Below are 19,302 nucleotides of genomic sequence, written 5' to 3'. Positions count from 1 at the left end.
GCCCTGGGCTGCATTTACAGAAGAGTAGTTATAGCCCCCTTTACTGTATTATCTGTCAGACTTTATCATGAGGATGGAATTCAGTTTGTGGTGCCCCAAACCCAGCTTCGGGGGAAACGTGATCAGTATTTGGCTGGTAGAAGGGGAAACTGACATTTTTTGTGCTGTCCCAGAGCATATAACTAGGCCTTCCGAGTAGATACCAATGGAAAAACTATCACTGAGAACTGAATGGGAATGCAAAGGCCTGCTCTCAGGTAGGGGTGAAGGGAACTAACATGTGACTGATGCCACCTGTATGCCCTACACTATGCCAGGTGCCTGACACTAAGATACTTGTCTTACTCACTTTTCAGATGGGTTGAGCAATCTGTCCATGCACACTCAGGTGGAACAGCTGCCATTCATGCCCAGGTCTTTCTGACTTCAAAGTCTTATCCCATGTCTCTATACCAAGGAGCTGAGTGAGGTCCCCTGTGATTTTCTGTCCCTGGCAAGGCTGGTGATCCCTCACTAGAGACAGAGAGAAGTCCAGCTTAGAGAGGGAAGTGTACTAGATTCTTTTGGGCCTGACCCTATTTGAGAGCTTCTCTGGCTCTATTGATGGGAATAATTAAATGTTGGTTCAGGGATTCTGTTTCCAGTCTCCTTGTGACTTCTCTTAGTAGGGCATACAGTTCCTAACCCACAGAGCAGCTGACTTGCCTTCCCTGGGGGGCTTAAGGAGCAGTGGAGGGTTGTCTCACCCAGGGTGATGAGTGACCCCTCCTGCCCTCCCCTAGTCTCAGGTTTCCTTTTCCCGAGTTTGTGATTCATGATTTTTGCACTTGAATATCCTATTTACAAACAAAATGTCTAATAGGAAGCTGATTAACTTCATCATCACCCTCCCCCCCAGTTTTATTTTTTTGCTGGGCTTCTCTAGTTCTGAATATGGGATTCTCATTCTCTTGGTTTGAAGTTAGGTTAATTTTGATTCCCCCTTCTCCTGGTCCCCAGTCACTATAACTTTTCTGTTCATCCTTAAAATACCCGGGAGATTAGTCCGTCCTTGCCATCCGCAGTGCCACTGCCTAGTTGGGACCCTTGTACATCCCATGCCTATCAGTCCCTTCCCTGGTTCTCTGAGCACTGCTGTCTTCCTTTTCTTAAACTCCTTTTTGGCCATTTCTTTCCTCGGCCCAAGCATGGCCATAGTTTTTCATAGCCTTCTGGTGAAGGATTGGACCCTTCACTCCCTGTTGTCTCACCCAACCCAACTGGTCGATAGTGTTTCCCACCAGCTCTTTCTTCTAAATGAAGTGCCTTTCCTGCCTTTTCTCCTATGGATGAGATTTTTCCTGCCCCACAGGCCCTCACCTGTCTCCCCTCTCCCCTCCCATCCTCCCCCTGAATCCTTTAAAGCCTACCTCCAGTCCGCTTCCTGCACAGAAGCCCCAGCGCCCAGCCAGATCAGAAGCAGCACTTCCCCCACTTAAACTGTGCTATGATTTATTTTTGTATGCCTACTTTGGCAATTTTTGTAATATTTCACTAATTGTTAATTTTCACATTTTATCGCCCTGGTTGCAAATTAATTCAGGGCACAGACTGTTTAATATACTGTTTTCTTTTCCATAGCATTTAGCGCAATGCAGGGTGTGGGCTAGGGACTGCCAGGTTCTCCTTCTTTCTGCTCACCACACCCTCCTCACACTCACAGCCCTGTCCTCATCCCCAGGAACCACCCCTTGTTAATCCTGGCCGTTTTTCAGCCCGCCAGTGTCTTTGCCCCTGTCGCTTCCTGCAGTCCTTCTCCTGCCCCATTCTGCTGTAAGCCTTACCATCTTGGAGAAGCAGTGCAATCCAATGCAAAGTGCACAGGCCATGGAGCCAGGTGGGTCTGTGTTTGAATCCTACATCTGTTATTTGTGGCTGTGTGGGGGTGAGTAAGTTACTTAACCTCCTTGAGGCTGGGCTTCTTCAAGTCTGAAAATGGGGAAATGATTCTTTATGGTCAGGTAAGGGTGCATGAGAGGCCCTCAATCAAAATTAGACTCCCTCCCCCACTGCATCCTCAATCCCTCCCTCTTCCATACAGCGCTTCCTGAGCATTCCATTTGATACTCAATTCTGCTGTCTCTGCAGTCCTTTTGCATTTATAGTATCAGGGACTCAGCCATATCGGAACTGCTCATTTTAGAGATCCAGAGACTGAGGCCCAGAGAGCCTCGCTGCAGGCTGCACAGAGCCCATGGACAGCCGAGCCAGGTCTAACACTTGGGCCTGAGTCCCCACAGGTGTCTGTCAGCACCACGCTATCCTCTGCATGCCCTGACCCACCAGTGTGAGGTCTTTGTCAGCCCCACAGCATCCTGCACCTTGCAGAAGGAACATGGAGGAGGGGCTTCATAAATACTTGTTGATGCTCTGTGTATGCCTATACATCTTACTCCCCCGCTGGACATGTGTTCCCCCCGGCAGGAAGCATGAGGGGCTTTATGCTGTCCTTTGTATTCAGTACAGACCTGGATTTAATACTGGTAGGTTAACTTCAGGCCCAAGAACAAGGGTTTTTGCAGCTGGGCAGGAGGCCCTCTTTCTGAGGTTCCTGGGGCTGTCCCTGCAATATTGGGGCTACCTCTGGTGAGCGTGATTCTGTGCAGTGCCCAGTTGTGAGCTGCTCCAGGGGAGATGCCTGTGTGTGCAGCAGTGGTGCTCGCTGTGCACCGCTTTGCCTCTCATTCAGTACTCTTGGGCCTCCCCTCCCCCATTTCTCCTCCCCCCACCCACTCCCTGTGCCATGCTGCTGCTCTGCCTGCTCTGGCTAAGAATATATCATCCTGGTTGCATAGCAACATGTTTGGTTTCCTTTACTTCTTCTTCTCCTCCTCCCACAAAACTGCCTGAGCTCTAAATTTAAGGTAGTGTGTCAGGAGATGCCACTACCCCACAAACGTCTCTGAACCCCAGCATTGTTTCCCCTATAGCTACTAGCTTTATGAGGACAGAAGCTGAATACTTTGTTCACTATCCCCAACACCTAGTACACTTCTTGGCGTATAGTAGGTGTTCAGTAAATATCCATTGGATAATGAGTGAATGAATCATTTTCTCAGAATCCCTACAGTTGAGAGGTGCTTCTCGGACTGGGAAATGTTATTACTGACTCTGGGATGGTCTATAATTGACCACTCTTGGCTGGATGCCTTCCTCTTTTTCTCCAGCCACCTAAGAAATGGATGGAGGAAAAGAAGGCACATATTTCTTCATATTCCATTAGCATGGGATGGCGACTATGTTTCCTCTTTCTTTTCTGGAAGCTGGTGATTCAGTCGATCCACATGATTTATAGAGCCCAGTGAGATACCAGTGTAATGGGGCTTCATGAATTCTGCCTTGGGAAGCTCATGGTCTATGGGGTTGGGGATAGATCACTCTTTCTGGTGACAGGAGTGCAAGGTAAGCTTTGAAGTCACATAATACTAGGTTTGAATCCCAGCTCCATTAATTGCAAGTTGTGTGACCGTGGGCGGGTCGCTTAACTTAGCTCATGGATTGTAAGATTTATATGAGAAAAACCATGAATAGAATCTAACAGAGTGTCAGGAAGCAGGGGTGCCCATATTAGTGCAAATTTTCTTTTCCCCTTTTAGTGAGAAGACAGAAATATACCAGAAAATGCCTGTCAGTGCTAGTGATGGGATGCCATCAATATGTAGGCCTGCAGAGAAGGAGGAACTCAGGAAGTACCTGCTTTTTGGGGCCAGAGGGAGTGCTCTCCCTGGAGCTAATGTATTTCCTTTTTATTTTTCCCTAGTTTAAAAAAATAAGTGTTGGATTTTACAATTGACTTCCCGGCTACCCTATGTTCATCTCTTTCCAAACATCCCCATGTAGCATTCTGAATTGACTCAGTGTAAGCCTTGAGGGGAGAGTGGAAGGTTTAGGGTCCAGAGGGAGGATGAAAGTTCAGTGGCTCCTCTGGGGTCATGGAAATAAGCTGGAGAAGAGGAGGCTGGGGAGAGGCCACTGTTCAGCTAAAAATAGCATCAGTAGTGGCAGCAGGTGAGAGAGCAGCCAGGGGTCAGAAGCTAGGGCAGCCCCAGGCACACATTCCCGGCAGAGAACTTGGAGTTTGGCTAGCTCTTCCCTGCCCCTTGGGATGGGGTGGTGGACAGTGCCTCATCGCGTGTGTTGCCTGTGCCTGCCTACAGTGGGCAGCCAGCATCTCATGTTCCCTTCCAGGTCGGCACATCACATTGCTTCCTCTTCTTCCTGTGCACTTCACACCCTGCCCCCACTCCCTTCCATCCTCTCCTTCTAGAGCAGTGCAACAGCAACATCCATTTACTAGACTTTTTACAAACCAGTCACTTTGTACTAAGTGTTCTTAGGTTTCTGTGCTCTGGAAGTCTGTTGTCTGAGATAGCATCCTGGACCCGTGGACAGCCAGAAACAATCGAAGAGCAACCATTAAATAAACACAAAATAGATGAGATAACATGTTCCCATCCTGTATGAGTTGAGGCCAGTGGTATTTGTGGGGGCCTTCTGGGTGTGTATTTGAGAAAGCTCAAGAGTTTCCTGCTTGAAAAAGGTGAGGATGAGCTACGTTCGTGGTTTCCTAGCACCAGTGATCCAGAAACAAGCCTGCCTCCCATCAGCAAGAGAATGGAAGAGGAGTGCTTTCTGGCTGGAGTTTCAGACTGGACCTTGGGAGGAGATGCACACTGGAGGTGAGGAGTCTAAGGAGACAGGAGTCAAACTGTCTCCACATTTGCTGCAGACTCATTCTGATATTTGGATACATCATTGGATTTGAATCCAATTGGATCAAATTAGATTGATCAATGGATTGCTCCATTGATTGAGCCATTCACCCACTTAACAAAATTTAAGGAACATCTGCTAAGTACCAGCATGGATATGAGGGCATTCAAAGTCAGTGTTTTTTTACCCTAGCTGCACACTGGAATTACTTATGGCATCTGAAAAATGCTGATGCTCAGGTTTCACTCCAGAACAATTACATTACAAAAAACAAAACAAAACAAAACAAAATAAAAAAAAACAAACTCTGGGTCTGAAAGGCAGTCCTGGGTATTAAAGTTCCCCCAGGTGATTCCACTGTGCAGCCTGGAGAGAAAACCACTGGTCTAAGTGAGCTCGAGGCTCCTTCCTATAACACTGCCACTCATTGCCCCTTTCTGCCTTTGCCTCCTGAGTGGTGGGATTGAAAATGTGACCTGTAGCCGCTGAGATACAGCCGGCACTCTCTGGCCAGCTCACACAAATGTTTATTGAGCAGCTATCATGGGCCCAGAGTTAGAGAGACACAGAGGGGAGAATAACAGTGTCCCCTGGAAATAAATTAATAGAAGCACTCCATATCCTAGACTGTTTATCTGGTGAGCCAGCACCAGCTTTTCTGATGAATGGGATTTTCTGTGATTTATTCTGCGTTGTTCCTCAGTGGAAGAGAAACAGTGACGGTATCTGGTGCATCTCAGTTAAATGGAGTTAAAGCAGGTGGTGAAAAAGACCCCCGCACAAATAGATGGAGGACAGGCAAGTAGGGCGGGATGCTAAAGGGACAGAATGTGTTCATTGGGCAGGTTTTCACAAATGTGCTATCAAGTTGTCTAAATCATGAAAATGTAGGAGTAACTAATATGGCTATTTCATATTTGGATTATCAGCAAGGGTTTGAGCCCCTGTGAACCATCTGTCTGACCCTAGGCATACTGGAGTGACCTTGGCATTCAGAGAACATGCAATCTAGCTGGGGAGTTTAAGTTGACAAGAAAAGTAGAGATTATAGGTACTTAGTTGTGTTTTGTGACTAATGTCATCAGGAGCTTGGAGAAAGGAGGTACCAGGAAGGCACTACCTGAGGTGCAGTCCGTGGCCCAGCTCTGCCAACTGTTTGTTATCAGTCGGTAAGGAGAAGTAGAGAAAGTGAAAGGAAGCACTGATAAACTTTTATAGCAATTTTCCAGAGTAATTTTGTCTGAATCTAAAATTTTTTAAAAAGGGACTTACATTTGTTTTTAAAATTGCATTTCTCTAGTAATTCATTTTTATCATATTTTATGAAAGTACCAGTCTGTGACAGATTGGAATCAAAAAATGAAAGAAAAAACAAAAACCAAACTGGTCCTTTACTGCAGATGGTTGAAAGAGCATTGGATGGAGTAGCTGGAAATTTGAGATGTCATTGCAAACTGGAGAGGTACCAGCAAGCGGGAGAGTGGTGGGACTTCTATTCGATGTTACAATGGGATTCAAAGCCAAATCTACTGGACTCTGAAGCCACTGCTCTTTATACTGTTTGGTATTCACAACATACCATCTCTAGCAGACCCCAAACCTGTCATATTCATGGGTAGATTTCAGAGCTATATCTCATATGTTTCAAATCCAGAGATGTCAGTTCCCCATTCTGCAGAAAAGCCTGCCCAGACGGCACATGTTTCTACCATTGCTGATGACCTTTCTGTAGCAGAGTCAGACTGAAGCATTCGAACCACTGTCACACTGGACAGCTAATTGCCCCTAGTCCTGGCTCCCGCCCGGCCCACTTTGTTTTCCCAGTGCCTCCAAGTGCATGATCCTGAAGGTATGAACACTGTCTGTAGGCTTGGGTCTAGTTTCCAGCTTGCCCAATGTCTAATAACCCTAGCCGAACTATTTTCAAGTCTTTGGATTGTGTTCTCATTGTCATAAGCAGGCTTGGAGGAGAGCCAGGAGACCTCATGGTATAGGAGACAGAGCACTGTGCCTGATTGTACTTCGTCTTTGCTGTGTGTCTTACCATTGCTGGGGCTGTAAGGAGTCCCTTCACTGTCTGAGCCTTAGTTCTTTCATGAGCAAAAAGGGGATAGTAATAATTCCCCTCTTTTCTTTTTAGGATGAGCAAGAGACTTATATTACTATCTAGGAAACTTTATAAACCACGGGCATTGTACAAATTTAAGTTTGGTGGGCGAAAGAGAATGATCCCATCTCCTGGAAAAGCTTTCCTCCAAAAGGGGTGGAAGCCAGCACACATGTTCTAGGTAGGAAACCATGAGCTCCTTCTGGCCTGACAGGTTTTGTTTCACTAGAGCAAGCTTGGTCTCTGTCCCACCCCGCCACCCCCACCCGAATAGCATGGCTGTGTTTCTTGGCTTGGATTACTGAGATAATTGCTCCCAATCTTCCCTTTCCAGTGAACACGAGCCTGTTAGACCTGAACGATAGCCACTGGCTGAAGCCTTCTGAACACTCTGATTGGGTAGACTGTGTTCGGCTCAGCTGAATTTGCTTGCTGGCTATGTAAATATTAGGGTTGTTAATCTTTATTAGAGGGTGTTAGCCAAGAAAAATTGCATTTTTAAAAACCCATATATTAACATGGGAAAAAAGTAAAAGTAAATCAAGCAAAATTTAACAATTCTGATGTCCTAAAAGCTTCCAATGAAGACTAAAAAAGGCCTCAAGTGTGTATTTGTTCAATAAATAAGACTGTGGCTTCCAATTCTTTTTGAAAGTGGGGCATAGATCTTAAATAAAAAAAGCCAGTTTTCATTTTAGAACAGAAAAATCAACAATAAGAAAGTATCAATTTCACTGTCATTTAATGGGTTTGGATTTTAAGTTAATTTTCATGGATTCTTTTCCCCACATAGACTTTTTGTCTTAAATTTAATTTGCATTTATGTTTTCATGTTGTAAACTTTTTACTGAAGTATAACATTCATCCAGAAAAGTACACAAATCCTAAACTCAGTGAATTTTTACCTAGTGAACACACTTGCATTAACTAGCATATGGATCAAGAAACAGAACGTTACTCCAGGTCATTGGGCCCCCAGTGTCCCTTTCCATTTTACCAGTCCCTCCCTTCAAGGCTAATCTCCAGGGTGACTTCCAGTACCTTAAGATTAGTTTGCCTGTTTTGAAACTTTACATAAATGGAATCTTCAAGTATATAACTATTTTGTGTCTCTCTTCTTTTGTTCAACGTTACATGTGTGAGATTAATCCCTGCTGAGTGTAGCAATTACCTGTCACTTTCATTGCTGTATAATAGTTTACTGTATATATATATACTGCAATTTATTCTATCCATTTTACTGTATAAGGTACTTGAGTATTTGAGTTTTTTCCAGTTTGGAGCTGTTATGAATAAAGCTGCTGTGTACACTTTTGTGTAGGTCTATTGATGAATACATGCACCCAGTATTGTGGAGTATATATTTAAGAGAGTAATTACCAGGCTATAGGGTATGAGTATGTTTAGCTTTAGTTAAATCCTGCCAAATAGTTTTCCAAAGTAGTTGTAACAATTTACATCTCCACTAGCAGGGAAGATTCTTCTAGTTGTTCCACATCTTTGCTAACAGTTGGTATTATTTGTCTTTTCTATTTTAGCTCTTCTGGTAGGTATGTGGTAGTGCCACATTTTGGATGGGTTTTGTTTTGTTGTATTTGTAGTTCCTGGATGGTGAATGAAGTCAAGAATATTTTCATATGTTTATTGACCATTTGGATGCTGTCTTTTGTAAAGTGAATCTTTGGATGTTTTGCCTTATCTTTGCTATTGAATTGTCTGAATTTTTCTTACTGAGTTGTGGAAGTTCTTTATATATTCTGGATATGAATCCTTTGATAAGTGTATTACGAATATATCCTTCTAGTCTATGGTTTGCCTCTTCATGCTCTTCATGGTGTATTTTGATGAATATACATTAATAATTTTAATGTCTGGTCTATAAAATATTTTCTTTTATGGTTAGTGGTTTTTGTGTCCTGTTTAAGAAAGCTGTGTCTACTCTAAATTTCATACTGAAAAAAACTTTACTGTTTTACTTTTTACACTTAGATCAGTAATGTATTTGAAAATGCTTTTCCTATGTGGTGAGGGAAAGATTCTCTTGTTTTTTTTCTTCCTGTTTTGCTATCCAGTTGGCTTAGAGTCATTTGTTGAAAAGACCATCCTTTCCCCACAGCACTGTAGTGTCATCTTTGTCATAAACCAAGTGACCATATATGTGTGGGTCTGTTTCCATGTATTAAAATTTGGAGGTGCCGCCAAGTAATTGGTATGAGATTGAGTTTGATTGTATTGAATAAGTGGCTAGCTAAATCCTTGACACAGGCATGGATGACTATGAGAGGCCCAGAAATTTTCCAGATATAAAACCCACTGACTCAGACTGTATTTAGATATGCTTCTTCAAATAAAGTATCTCTAATAGAATCCAGGTGTGTTGGTTAACTGTCCTCTCTTTTGGAAGGTGGATATGTCATAAGAAATGGAATTTAAAGGAATGCAATACCTAGTTTCAAACGTAATTTCTCAAAAGATTCAACTGAAAACAATCATTACTTTATCTAATGCTAGTTCTCCTCATAAGGGCACACCTTCTCTGAAAACAGGCTTAACTGGTGGTTATTCTTGGGGTTCATCACATGTGCCTGATCCAAGTGCTCAGGAATTAGACACCCAGAGACTTTAACTGTTCATTCATTTCAATGACTCTGTGGAGGGCCGTTTGTGTCCAACCACTTCCAGCAACCTGAAATCTTTTAGTTTTTCTAAGACCCTAAGACAGCTGGGCAAGGGGTGCTGCTAAGGGGTATTTCTTTAAATAGATGAATACCCCTTTTCCAAGAGTCCCACCCAACTTGGACTATGAGGACATTGAGTCTCTGGTAGATCCCCAACCCATCCATATAACACAGCTCCTTTCCGTCAGTGGTACCCAGGGTGGTTGATGAAGTGGGATCCTCTTTCCAGGGGACATGAACCGGTCCAGGTACCTTTAAGCTTAGAAAGTTACCCCTTATTCCCATTTCCCTCTCTTGCAGCTGACCTGGCAGTCTGAGCCACCATGAATGGGAAATATTGTTCAGTAAACAATGGAGCAGTAGTTTCTTTGTAAGTTTCCATGTGGTCAACACGTACAGTTGAGCATCTTCTGCATACCAGCACTCAAAATCTATTCCCAGCCCTTGAGAGCTTAGTTTACTTCTGACTGTGTTAAGTGACAGTCTCTGCTTAAACTTGAGGCCTGACAAAACCTTTCTGATGTTTGATCACCTGACCTCACCTCTCACCCATCTCTCTTCCCTGCCATGGCCAGATTCAGTGGAGTATTTGGTGATGAATCTTACCTTTCTGTCCCTATATTGTACCCCCTTTGTACCTCCACTGTTACCTGAACTAATCTATGGCCTGTTAACTAGGGTGACTTCAACTTGGATAGCAGTTTTTATACAGTAACATCCAAACTGGGCATCTGCTGATCCCTTGGTTGGCCCACCCAAGTTCTTAAGTATCTTGAGATGCTGGTCTGATGCTCCAGGGTCCGCCACTTCACTGTGTCTTTGTCAAGAGAGAATGGATTATTTTTCCATATAATGTCATTGATATGTTGGGATCTTGGGCTCCTTCTGTGGCAAAAGGTCTAGCAGTAACATGGATTAGGACTGTGGTATAGTGTCTCATAACTGTTGTGTCTTGTTTCAGTCAGCAAACAGTCCCAGTTACCACAAGTCTTTGCCACCCCAGATGTTGTATAGCTTTGATCTCATCCACCCACTTTCTCTGTGTGTGAGCACAGAATGGCTGGAGGTTTTATTTTAGGCTCTTTAACTTCGGTTCTTTTAAAATGGGCAATAAAAAAGGAGTCTTCTGTTTTGTTTGTTTAAAAAAAATTTTTTTACTAATCTTTGCACATTAAAAAACCATTGTATATAATAGAATAACAGACTTTAGAATCCAGAGATATTAGATATCATTAGTTCAATCTTCTCATGACTAAATAATATTGTGAGATTTCTTTCCCTGGAGATATTTTTAAATGTCTTTTACAATCACAGGAAGTCAGAGTTGGAAGAGAACTGAGAACTGTGTGAGGCCAGCAATCTCATTCTACAGATGAGGAGCCTGAGACCCTGAGGACGCAAGTGGCTGGATCACGGTGCTGTGATAAGATCCCGGGTCTCTAGACTCTGCAATCCGGGGGTCTTCGCTTGTATAGCCAAGGCTGCTTCTTACTTTCAATTTTGCTTCATTATTGTTACCCAGGGACAGCTGGGAATTTCTCACAGAATCTGTGAATGTGCTTGTCATGAGACATTAATCTGTGCCAGAATTTAAGGTAACATAGAAATAGCCAAAATGTACTTTGGGCAAGAGCCATGAATCCCAGTGGGAGTGGGCTGGGATAAGTAGTTATGTTAATAAAACCTTTCCACATCAAAAGTGTGAGTCAGATTCAATATATGAATACCATCAAGAAGCTACACACAGAGGGAGTTTAATTTTAGTACAAATAAATCACCTGTTTGCATCTCTTTTCAGAAATAAAGGGGGTGGAAGTTGTTATGTCTTTCAAATTAGATTGATTACTAAAAAAGGGAGAACAATCTGGAGGACGGTTATTTTCCTGTGGACTCCTGTCCTGTGTACCATCTATTTTTAGTGACGCTTGAACTTCCAGTTTAAAAGCAGGTGGAAATGGAGAGTGTGCCTTTACTCCCCTTTACCTTAGCTGCATTCAGGAAATTCCATGCCTGCCCCTTTCCCCTGCAGGCACCGGCCACAGCTCTTTTCTGAGGCATATTTCTCTGGGCTGGTCTACAGTCCAGCAAGGATGGTGGTGGATGTGGGGCCAGAGGAAGCCTCCTGTGATGGCGTACAAAGCTTTTCTTAAGGAGAAGGGAAGCCAAAGGAGTCAGCCGTCCTCCTGATACTTTGAGCTCCCCTCTTCTGCTCATATTTCTCTAAGAAGCCCTCAGGGAAGAAAAGAGGCTAAGAGATGTACCTTGTGGAGTTCAGAAATTATTCTGCCCACCGTATTCTGGTTTGCTCCTGCCCCTTCAATGTCACCTCCACCTCTCCCTCTGATCTTTAAGGTCCCCAGCAGGGGAGTTTGTGGGTGAATGGAGAGGAGGGAGTGGGTGGGGGTTTGTTACAACCTCCCCTGGACTTTGTGTCTAATGACAGTAAGGACCCTGTTAGAGGGAGTCTTATGGGGAAGGCAGTCCACTCTTCTTGGGAAGCTCCCCATCTAATCAGAGACACTAATCACTTATATGGTGTTCTGTGCTGCAAAATAGTGCCTAAGCTGGGGTCACTTTGTTACCTCCTGGATGCTAGCACCAGTCCTAGGGAAGTACAACAATGGGAAGAAACAGGATCTGAGCTGAGATGCTGATTCTGCCCTCTCTGGACAGGCCATTGTCCATAAGAGGCGTTCATGTGTTGATTTGCAAAGCACTCCTGAGCTTCCCTTCAGGGATTTGTGTCTGAAGGGGATCTCCATTCCTGGAATTTACTGAAAGCTCTGCCTGACATGCCCTCTGCAACTCATCATGTTAATGGGGAGGGAGGGCTGGAAGCCAGCCAGGTGCCCTACCCCCAGCCATGTCAGGATGGCTGTATTGATTGAGTGTCTGATGGGAGGTTACTGCAATGGACAGGGATTCACTGATAGTGGAGGAATAAAGCTCTGGCCTCGAAGCCTATCTTCTTAACTGGGCTCTCAGCCAGGGCTTCCTTGCCAACTCTCTACTCCTCCCAGTCCATCTTGCACACCCAACTAGATCTGGCTTCCCTGAACACCACTTAGTCAAGCTCCCCAATTGCTTAGAAAACCTTAATGGGTCTTCTTGGCCTGGACTCAAGGCCCTATAGAATCAGGTGCACATCCATAAACAGTAGTCTTCCCAGCTTTATCACTGATCCAACCCACTCTCTGCAGCAAAGCCCATTGTGTAGTCAGATGTGTTCTGTTCACAGTCCCCAGAAAACACCAGGCTTATTTGTCCCTTCGTGCCTTTTCCCAGTTTGTCCCGTGTCGTTTGCTGCTCCATCTGCACACATCTACTCCATCCTTCGGTATTTGACTCTCTTACTTTGCCTGCTCATTTAGCTATGCAGTAGCTCACTTCTCTTATGTGCTCTAAGCCCCTTGAGGGGAGGAACCCCATAGCCCCCAACACAATGCTGAATGTGAGACGGGCACACATTGCTTCTTGGGTGAATGTGGAGAGATGGATACTTGAAATAATGAACTCTCTCTGGGCAACTTACTATTATTTCCTTCTTGACCTGGTGTCCATGCACCCATTTTAGTTTTTTATTTTTATTTTTTTATTTAAATTAAATTAGCCAACATATAGTAAATCATTAGTTCCAGATGCAGTGTTCAATAATTCATCAGTTGTGTAGAACACCCAGCCATGTGCCCATTTCAAAGTGAGGTTTGGAGATGTTTAATGGGGTAAGGGGAATGGAGGCAGATGCCTCAGAAAGGTTTCTAACAAAGTGGCCAAGAACAGGATTGGAATGGAGCAGCTGCTAAAGACAAAAACAAAAACTCCAAAGAAAACAAGAAATTGGATTTAACACATCTTAAAGATGTAAGATAGGTGTATAGGGTGGAATAAGTGTCCTCTGAAAGTTCATGTCTACCTGAAACCTCAGAATATGACCTTATTTGGAAATCGGGTCTTTGCAGATGTCATTAGTTAAGGTAAGGTGGGGTCATACTGGATTAGGGTGGGCTCTAAATCCAATGGACAACATCCTTGTAAGAGCAGAGGACACAGAAGAGAAGGCCATGCAAAGGTGGAGGCAGGGATGAGTGAGATAGCTACCAGACCGGGAATGCCAGGGATTGCCAGGAGCTACAGAAATTAAGAAGAGGCAAGCAAGGATTCTTCCCTAGAGCCTTAGGTGGGAGCATGGCAGTGCTGACACCTTGATTTTGGACTTCTGGTCCGAACTGTGAGAGAATCATTTCTGGTTTTCTGTCTTTTTGTTTTGTTTTGTTTTCTTTGTTTTTCTTTTCTCTTGTTTTAAGCCATCTAGTTTGTGGTAATTTGTTGTGGCAGCCCTAGGAAATCAATACAGCGAGTCCAGTCATGGGCAAAGCCATCCCTATGAGGTGTAGCAAGGGGAAATCACACTAGGCAGGGTCTGTTTGTTGCTTCCATTTTCATGCAGGAGAAATCTGCTTAAAATGATCATCAGGAATAGGGGAGATGTTTGTTGGGAAGAGGGCATGGGGAGGGTTTTATTATGGTTATCTTGTGAAAAAGTGGATGGAGTGTGGGTTTGTTTTGATGCAAGGGAAGAAGGAGAGGAGAGAAAGTGCTAAACTACCCAAGGTGGCTTTTGTAACGAGTACCCTGTGCCATGTAGTATATGAGACTGCCTTCTCTTTATGGGCCCTCAGGCAGCTCTGGCTCTCCCTCCTCAAAGCAGTGAAAATCACATAAAGTAGAGGGTGGGACAAGAGACAGCTCTGCCCTTGGAGGATGTCCTTAGGTGTTACTTCCGTGGACCCTTCTCATCTACCTCCTCAGTGTTAGACGTGATGAGGTGCAGTGGGATGTGCATGGGAAGCCTTGCCCATTTCATCTGCTGTCACTGTTCTATTTGAGCAAGTCTGTCCCCTCTCAGAAACTTGCTCTTCTCCTTTTGCAGAAGATATGTAAGTTGATGTGTGCATGGAAGACAAACGCTTTGTAAAGCTTAGAATGCTATATAATATTGTATCTTAGAGTTCTCCCCAAGACTGAACAGGAAGACAGACAGATTCCTCGTGCTTTGGGGTCTGGGGTGGCTCACGGTCTGTGTGAAAAATAACGCAGTTTTCAGTATGGGCTGATACTGAAAGATTCTGGATAGGGATGGTGGTGATGGCTGTACAACAAAAAATGTACTTAATGCCACTGGACTGTGTGTACACTTAAAAATAGTTAAAATGCTAAATTTTATGTTATGGATATTTTACCACACACACACACACACACACACACACACACACAAATCACAAGCACCTCCCACAAAAAACAAAGCGATGCAAATACTGGACAAAGCTGACATTCAAGTCAGTTTGACACTCTGGGTGTGATAGGCCAATTATTACACTTTGTGGTGAATGCTCATATTTACAGTCATTATGAGGAATTAGCCCTGTTTAGCAGGACTCAACTAACACAATGGGTTATTGTTATTACTTTTGGATGGCTCTAGAAATTCCCATGGGAGTGGGTAAATTAGATCGCAGTAACTGGAATCGAGATGAACTGTAAACTGTACTTAACAACATGGGATCTGGCTCTACCTCTGCCCCAAGGTTATGCTCCCACCTCAGCACTGTCCTTTCCTCTTTCTCCTTGCCCTTTGGTACCCAGTTTGTTCTTTATCCCAGGAGGTCAGGGTGCAAGTGGGTTTACAGCTACTGCACGGAAACGTGAGAGTCCCATGTGGCTTCAGGCACTTGACCAAAAATGTCCCATGCCATCACAGACCCTGGTCCTCTGGCCCAGACTTTGCTCCTGGAAGCCAGGGCTAGTTGCACACCTCCCAGAACATTTCATTCTGCAGGCCTTGTGGGCTTCCACATCAAAGCCTGAGAGGATTACCTCCCAATTTTCTCCTCTTCCTAGTCGGAGCTGCTTCCGAAGATCAAAACCACAGGCATAAATACCGCCCGACGGCCTCTTAGTTTCTGAGGGGTCCCGCATAGGCTGAGGGCCCAGAGAATAACTCGGAAAGTGGCTGAGAGATGGACATCTTCTGGACTGAGAAGTTCTTTCATTGTAGCACAAAATAAAATGTTTACATTTTCATGTTCCAATATTGAAACCTGTATTGTGCCTCCTGTAAGTTATCTCCGAAAATGGTGCGAAACACTGTTTAATGTAGAAGTGTCCATGGTGCCAGATGATTTTGAGTCCCGCACAGAGCCAGGCAGAGCTCTCAGATGGAACGGCTGCACCTGCCTCTGCCTTCAAGGCAGGCGGCTGCCGTCCTGAGAGGGGGCTGGGGATAGGGAAAATCCGTGCCTTCCTTGTGGGCTTCTTCTTGTTGAATTTTGCTCCACAGGTTGGAGGACAGTGCCAGTCCTCCTTACTAGGCCTTAAAAGTCTGGGTGGAGTGGACTCTCGCTGCAGCCTGTGGAGATTATAAAACAAGAAGCTCACTGCCTTGTGTGGCAGGAGTAAGAGCCAGTGTGAAGGTGTAGGAGTTGGAAGGAAGTTGGAAATCAGCCCCTTGTGGCCCTTCACTTTGAGATTCACAAAGAAAAAAGAGATGTCTCCCCTCTGAAAGGTAAGAGTTTCGATTCATCTGAACTCTGATTATTATAGTCTGTTTTAGCTCCAGTGCCATATTTCCATAATGTATGTAAATTACATTTGAATTCTCGTGAATCCATGCTCTAAGGCAAAATCAGACACCCGGTCTTACGCCTGAGGTGGGGCCTTCAGAGCTGGAATACTGCCTCGTGCCCTCTGAAGGGGCTCTTATTAGAGTTATAGAGGATGGAGAAGATTGCCTGCAAACTAGAGAAGCACCAACTACAGTTTTATCTTTTTCTCCTTAGCACAATGGAACCTCCTTCCTGCACCTGAAGACCTGCCTCACTGCAGGTTATTCTAAAGAAGCAGCAACTTGCCTGCCAAATACCATTACTGGAAATAAGAGTGTCTGAAGGAGATGAGGATGGCTGAGTGTATCTCTTGTGTGGGTGCCTCTGCTGCCTGAAACAGTTCCATGAGTGAGAAGGGGGTACGTGATGGAGATGACCCCAATACCCACTTCTAGCACTCCAAATCTCTGCTTCCTGCTGCTGCTCTGTCCGGAACCACATATCCTCACCAGGACCATACAGGGATCAAACGCAAGCCACCCACAGTCCCCTTAGCTCTATTTAAAACATGGCACAGATAAGATGACGTTTGAAGATGAGAAGGACAGAAAAATAAATGTATATATATAAAAAAAAAAGCTCTGTGTTTTCCTGGCATGTTGGTATGAATGCCTCAGAGTGGATGTAGGCCAGAAGGTTACATGGGCACACCAGCCCTGGCTCCAGAAGACATTCCTGGCAATCCTCGGACTGAGGATTCGAACAGGCAACAGAAGGATCCAGGAAGAGCAAGCAGCGACTGCAGGACTTGCTGATGGGTGGTTGATCACTCACACAGAAGGAAGGAACCATGAATTCCCCCATCAGTGACACTCGAATCATCTTTTGTGTTTCCAGATGCATTAAAAATAGAAAAGAACCACCATGCATGGAATAGATGAAGTCTTACAGAGAAGAGTGGTAAAGTATTTGTTTTGACAAATCACCTTGCAAGTGATATAAACGCAGTATGGAGACAAATGTCCTCACCTAATGCTGCATTAGAGCGTGCGTCCTGTAGCCTAAATCTGTTCATGACATCAAAATATATTTTTTGTTGGTGTTCTTTATAGGTGTTTATAAGCTGAATGCACTCCAGAAAATAGGAGAGAAAAAGAGTTTCTAAAACACATAAAAGGCTCTAGAATTGGAGTTGCATAAAAGTAAAAAGAAACAATATAAAAGTAGAAGAAGAAATGTATAAATATTACAACAGGACATAGAACTATTTTAGGACCTTTACTCAGGGATTAAAAACATTGGATAAGTCTCTAAACGCCTCTGAGAGGCTGTAGAAAAAACTAGATAATGTAGAGTAGTGATGTCCTTTGGGAGTTTAAAACAAAACACCTGAGTTATTCATGAAAGTAATTTCTAAAGATCTTAAAGGACTGCAAAGTGTAATTTCACAGTTTAGAAACATAGACTGAGTTCTGGGCACCTTACCTCTATTCCGGACAGTGGTAGAATTCTGGGTATATCCTGAGAAGATGCCGAGACAATTTCAGAGGATTTCTGGCTGAAGAAAGCATACTGATGGCTGTCTTGAGCTCGGTCCCTTGAAAGTCAGAAGTGACCACCCTTGGGCTGGGTAGCCCTTTACTGTGGACCTCACATAATTCACCCATAGACTTGCTCCGAACCAATTTCCAAGCTCCATGCTCCTCCTCCTGAGCTCATCTGTATGTAGTCTTGCTCCTGGGCTACTTGACTGATTTTTAATGCCTAAAGATTTGCTTCCACCTTTGCATGACCAAGCCTTGGCCAAGCCTTATTTCTGTTGACCCTATTGCAATATCTACCTCTACTGGGGATGGTCCTAGCTTTCATGGCTGGCACACAGTCCAGCTTGAACCCAGTCTCCTCTTTGGTCATTGTGAGTAGCAAGAAGCACTATCTTTTGGATTCACTACAGAACTCACACACTTAAATGTACAAAGTCAGTTGCTATGGCTATCGCTGGATCCAGATTGGACAGTGCCCTTGGCTGAGACATCCTTTACCTCTGTTTCAGATAAACTCAGCTGGCATTTAAAATCTCCGTGCACTTCCTCCACCTTGTCCAGAGGAAAGTAAAATGAAAGACTTCATCAAGAAGTGGAGAAGAACCATGTGGTTGGTCACTGCTGCTGCATGAATCTTGGGTCTGGAACTCAAAGGTGGAAGTATAAATGTAGCTACCACTGCTGCTGCATTTGCTTGGCGCACCTTTAAAATGTATGGTATAGTTCAGCTTCCGATGCTGGAATGGTATGTCAAATGTAGACTCAAATGATGCTCGGGTGTTCGGTTCCAACAGAGAGCCAGGGCTTCTGTCCTGAAATGCATCCTGCCACATGAGGAAAGGACCCAGTCTTCTACATCTCTTGCTCAAGCCCTTTTCTCTTCCAGAGACTGGAGAAAGATGTGGGTCTACGTCTTGAAATATGTGCCTTGAACAAGAATCACTAACCTGCAGAAAACTTGTATTACTTTGAACAAATTCTCAGTTTAAGAAGCCCATGGAAACAGCAAAAGCAAGCATGAGAAGAAGCAGTAACTTTAGCAGTCATAAACTAAGGGGATAACCTGAAAAATAAAGTTGTATGTGTCCCAAACTGTATTTTATTAGTTTGTCCTTTTTTCCCCCCCATGTCCTCTTTTACATTGCTATTCTAAAATTAAGTGCTCTTTCATGATCTGTTTAATATTGTGAAAGATGCCACGTCCAGAAATTAGGATGGCTTTTCTTGACTAATAAACAAGTGGCAGCATGGCGAGGTAGAAACAGGTTGGGTTCTAGTTCTGTCCTTGCTGCTAACCCTGGGTAGCCTTGGCCTTGCTGCTAACCCTGGGTACCTCTGGGCCTCTCTTTTTTTATCTATAAAGTAAGGGGGCTCTCGGGAGTATCCCTGTGGCTCTAAAATCCACAAACTGTACTGTTGATGGTTTCCTCTGTTTGGAAGTTTCTAGGTTTCTCGTAAACTGTCATAAGAGCCAGAGTTCCGGAGGAGTGGAAACTTGTGACTCCATTTGTGATGATGTTCAGAACTTTTTAATGCAAATGTAGATAATTAATTTGTCATCATTGCTTGAATAGATTATACTTTAAAAATATCGTATTCTAAAATATAATCTTTAGAAA

The 19,302-nt window shown here is 44.0% G+C and overlaps 1 protein-coding gene across 9 annotated transcripts in view; it reads left to right on the top strand.

Moving 5' to 3' along the window:
* KALRN (kalirin RhoGEF kinase) overlaps nucleotides 1-19,302 on the top strand; it is a 642,459-nt gene that overhangs the window by 106,325 nt on the left and 516,832 nt on the right. The window lies entirely within an intron of this gene.

This window comes from Ursus arctos, unplaced genomic scaffold (assembly GCF_023065955.2).
Source record: "Ursus arctos isolate Adak ecotype North America unplaced genomic scaffold, UrsArc2.0 scaffold_4, whole genome shotgun sequence".
In the NCBI taxonomy this organism is placed as follows: Eukaryota; Metazoa; Chordata; class Mammalia; order Carnivora; family Ursidae; genus Ursus; species Ursus arctos.
The sequence above is the reverse complement of the archived record's forward strand: the minus strand, read 5'-3'. Positions and strand labels throughout refer to the sequence as shown.